Below are 4,035 nucleotides of genomic sequence, written 5' to 3' on the forward strand. Positions count from 1 at the left end.
TGTTTCAAACAATTTCTTCAAACCCATGGCATTGAAAAAGGTTTTTGTTTGTTCAAGAACACCCAATTTCTCCAAGGCATCTTTACATATGAATTTGGTGGATTGAATTGATTTCATAGCAAACTTAATGAATGTATTTCTATGGGTATCGGAAATAAAAGTTACCTCCGGATAATGTAAGAGTTGATCGATTACCGGAGTAGAAGGTGATGCTCCCATAGAAGTTTGTTGTTGTTGTTGCACTTCCAAGTTTGGTGTTGATACCACCATTGCCAAAGCTTTCTTTGTTTGGAGAGCTTTTTGCCTTTGAGAGAGAGCCTTTGCCTTTGGTGCCTTTGTTGCTCCCTTTGTCCTTGCCATTTGATGAACTAATCAAGAAAAGAGTCAAAAATCTTCAATTTGTAGGATGCCCAAATCGATTTGAAGGTGAAAGGCTTTGCCTTTATGAAATCAAAAATCGACTCAAAGGTTGAAGATTTTGTTCTTGGTTTTGATTTTTATTGAAGATGGAGTGATTGATTTGTTGTTTGAAGGATGGTTTGATTTGATTTTGGTGGATTTTGTTGAGGGTTTTTGTTTTTGTGATGGAGAGGATGAGGGTTTTGATGTTGTGGGTAGTGTTTATGAATGAATGAAGGAAGGAATGAAGGTGGGATCGTATTTAAAGAAGTCGAAATTTTCGAAAACGCAGGGGCAATCCATGCGGATTAGGCCCAATCCGTGCGGATTCTGCAGCTTCAAAATTTTCAGAAGCTCGCCTAAAGACGGGCGGATTCTGGGGAATCCGCTCGGATTCTTCTGTGTTGGGACGGGCGTATTTGCTGCAGGACGGACGGATTTCAGTCCAGAGAAATTTTCTTTCTTTTCTTCAGCTGCAAAGACGGGCGTCTTCTTCACAAGACGGATTCTATGAGACGGGCGTCTTTCCAGAAATCCGCTCGGATTCTTTAACAGTCAAGAACTCTTCAATTTCAGCTCAGGTTAGGACGGACGTCTTCTCAGCAGGACGCTCGGATTGTTGAAGACGGACGGATTCTCAGGAATCCGCTCGGATTATTCCCTGTTGTACACGGATTCAGCTCCACCCGTGCACAAACGCATTCCCCTATCATTCTTTCTTTCTTTCTTTCAAATCTTGTGTTCTTCATTGTGGGAGCACTACTAAGGCATGAATAGCCTAGGCAATTGCCATCCCCACACTAAGGTAAAGCACTACACATCAATTGAAGTCGTTAGTCCCTCCCTCACTTCTCTCTTACATGACAATTATTTTGATCAAAGTAAATAAAAATTCAAAAATGACAAAAAATGCAATACAAGAATTGAAATGTAAGTTAGGGAGTTAGAAATATTTACAAGTGGTGGTTTAGGGAGGACTCCACCAAACTCTCATTCTTGATGAGATGTCAAGGGGGCATGTTCAAGGTGTTGTTGATGTTGCTCAACACCTTGAAAAAGTAATCAAAAGCTTGTTCATTATTATGGTAGAGGTCCTCAATAGACCGTGCCCCTTGTTGTTGATCATGATCGATGGCATGCCCAATGTAGGGATTAAAAATCCCTTCAAACTCGTCGTCCCAAAGACCACAAACTTCATTGAGTTGATCATTGAAAATCTCTTGCTTAGATGGAGACAACTCTCCCAATTTCTTCTCTTGGCCAATGAGGCCATCTTCTTCTTCCTTGGTTGATTTTGATGAGCCTTGCAAGCTCTCCTTGTCACAATTCACTTGCTCTTTGAATGGAGCATCTTCATCTTTCTTCTTCCATTGGAGTTCCGATTTCTTCCTTTCATCCTTCCGGCTATAATGATCAATCATGAAACATGGCTCATGCAAACGAGGAGCTCTCATGGTTTTGTCAAGATTAAAAGTTATGCTTTCATCTCCCACTTCTAGAGTGAGCTCTCCATGTTTCACATCAATCACCGCACCCGCGGTGTGTAGGAAAGGTCTTCCTAAGATGATTGGAATGTTGGAATCTTCCTCCATATCAACAATGACAAAGTCCACCGGGATGAAAAACTTCCCAATTCGCACGGGGACATCTTCCCATATCCCTAATGGTGTCTTCGTCGATCTATCGGCCATTTGGAGTGTGATATTGGTGCATTTAAGCTCTCCCATCCCCAACCTTTTACTCACCGAGTATGGCATGACACTCACACTAGCCCCTAGATCACATAAGGCTTTGTTGATCGTCGTGTCGCCAATGGTACACGGTATTGAGAAGCTTCCCGGATCCTTTAACTTTGGAGGTGAACTCCCTTGAAGTATTGCACTACTCACCTTAGTGAAGGCGATAGTCTCAAGTTTCCGGATCGACTTCTTCTTTGTGAGGATATCTTTCATGTACTTTGCATAGGCCGGAACGTGATTGATTAATTCCGTGAAAGGAATTGAGACTTCTAAATTCTTCACAATCTCCATGAACTTTCCAAGTTGATCATCAAATTTGGGCTTGGCTTGACGACTTGGAAAAGGAAGTCTAATCACAATGGGCTCCTTCTCTTTGGCCTTGTCTTCATTTTTCTTTGAACTTTCTTCTTTTGATGATTCTCCATCTTTGGAGTTTTGCACAATTTCTTCCTTTTCACTAGCTTCCACAACTTCATCCTCAACTTGCTTCTTCGGTGCCTCATACCTTGTACCACTTCTCAAGTGAATGGCACTAACCGTTTCATGTCTAGGGGGATTACTTTGAGGTGGTAATTGCCCCTTTTGTCTTTGTGAGTTTAAAGATGCTAGTTGAGTCAATTGTGTTTCCAACATCTTGGTGTGAGCTAGAATGTTGTTGATGGTGGTGTCTTTTGCTTGGCTATCTTTTTGCATTTGAGTGAAAAATTCTTGTTGATTCTTTTGCATTTGGAGGACCGCTTTTTGGACATCAAAGCCTTGGTCATTTTGGTGATTGTATGGATTTTGATTTTGGTAGCCTTGGTTTTGATTGTAAAAGGGTCTTTGATTTTGGTTTCTCATGGGTGGTGGGGTGTATGTTGTTTGAGGGTTTTGAACATTTTGGCTTTTGTATGAGAGATTTGGATGGAACTTGGTGTTTTCATTGTAAAAATTTGAATAAGGGGTACCACTTTTGTAAGCTTGGAAAGCATTAACTTGTTCGGTTGTTCCCCTACACTCACTTGGGTCATGACCCAAAGTTCCACAATTCTCACATATCCCACTTGGGATTGATGAGGATGCCGTCATGGCATTGACATGATGCTTTGATTTTGAGTTTTCCTCAAGTCTAGCCATAGCTTGTTCAAACTTCAAGTTGATTGTGTCAATGTGAGCACTAAGTTGAGCACCCAATTGAGTAACGGAGTCCACTTCATGCTTTCCTCCTCTAGTAGCCTTGCGAGGTCTACTATATTGTGAATTATGGACCGCCATTTCCTCAATCTTGTTCCATGTTTGATTGTCAACAACTTCGGTGAACATTCCAATTGATCCCATATTGAGAATGTTCCTTGAATCTTCATATAAACCATTCCAAAATTGTTGTACCAAAAACCATTCGCTAAGTCCATGGTGAGGACATGAGCGACAAATACCTTTGAACCGCTCCCAAGCTTCATACAAAGATTCTTCATCCCTTTGCTTAAAACCCGTAATTTGAGCTCTTAGCATGTTGGTCTTTTCCGGTGGGTAGAATTTTTTGTAGAAAGCTAGAGCTAACTTCTTCCAAGAATCTATTCCAAGGGTGGCCTTATCAAGGCCCTTCAACCATTGCTTTGCGGTGCCGATTAAGGAAAAAGGAAATAAGACCCATCTAATTTGGTCTTGAGTCACGCCCGTTTGAGAGATAGCATCACAATAGTCGCAAAAGGTTTCCATATGAGAATGAGGGTCTTCACTTGGCATCCCCCCAAATTGGCTCCTCTCAACTAATTGGATGAAGGCGGACTTGGCAATAAAATTTCCGGTTAGATAATGTGGTGTAGGAGTACCATTTGGTAGATTCTCCTCGGTGGGTATAGAGTGTGACGAGAATTTAGGCATTGTAGGTGGATTTTGTGTGGTATTGTTTAATGGG

At 41.4% G+C, this 4,035-nt stretch overlaps 1 non-coding gene across 1 annotated transcript; it reads left to right on the plus strand.

Moving 5' to 3' along the window:
- Window positions 1-3,522: 3,522 nt before the first annotated feature.
- LOC141616364 (small nucleolar RNA R71) lies at window positions 3,523-3,629 on the plus strand. The gene has a single exon (XR_012530716.1). It is a non-coding gene; the product is annotated as a small nucleolar RNA R71 (small nucleolar RNA).
- Window positions 3,630-4,035: the final 406 nt, after the last annotated feature.

Source organism: Silene latifolia, chromosome 11, assembly GCF_048544455.1.
Source record: "Silene latifolia isolate original U9 population chromosome 11, ASM4854445v1, whole genome shotgun sequence".
Lineage (NCBI taxonomy): Eukaryota > Viridiplantae > Streptophyta > Magnoliopsida > Caryophyllales > Caryophyllaceae > Silene > Silene latifolia.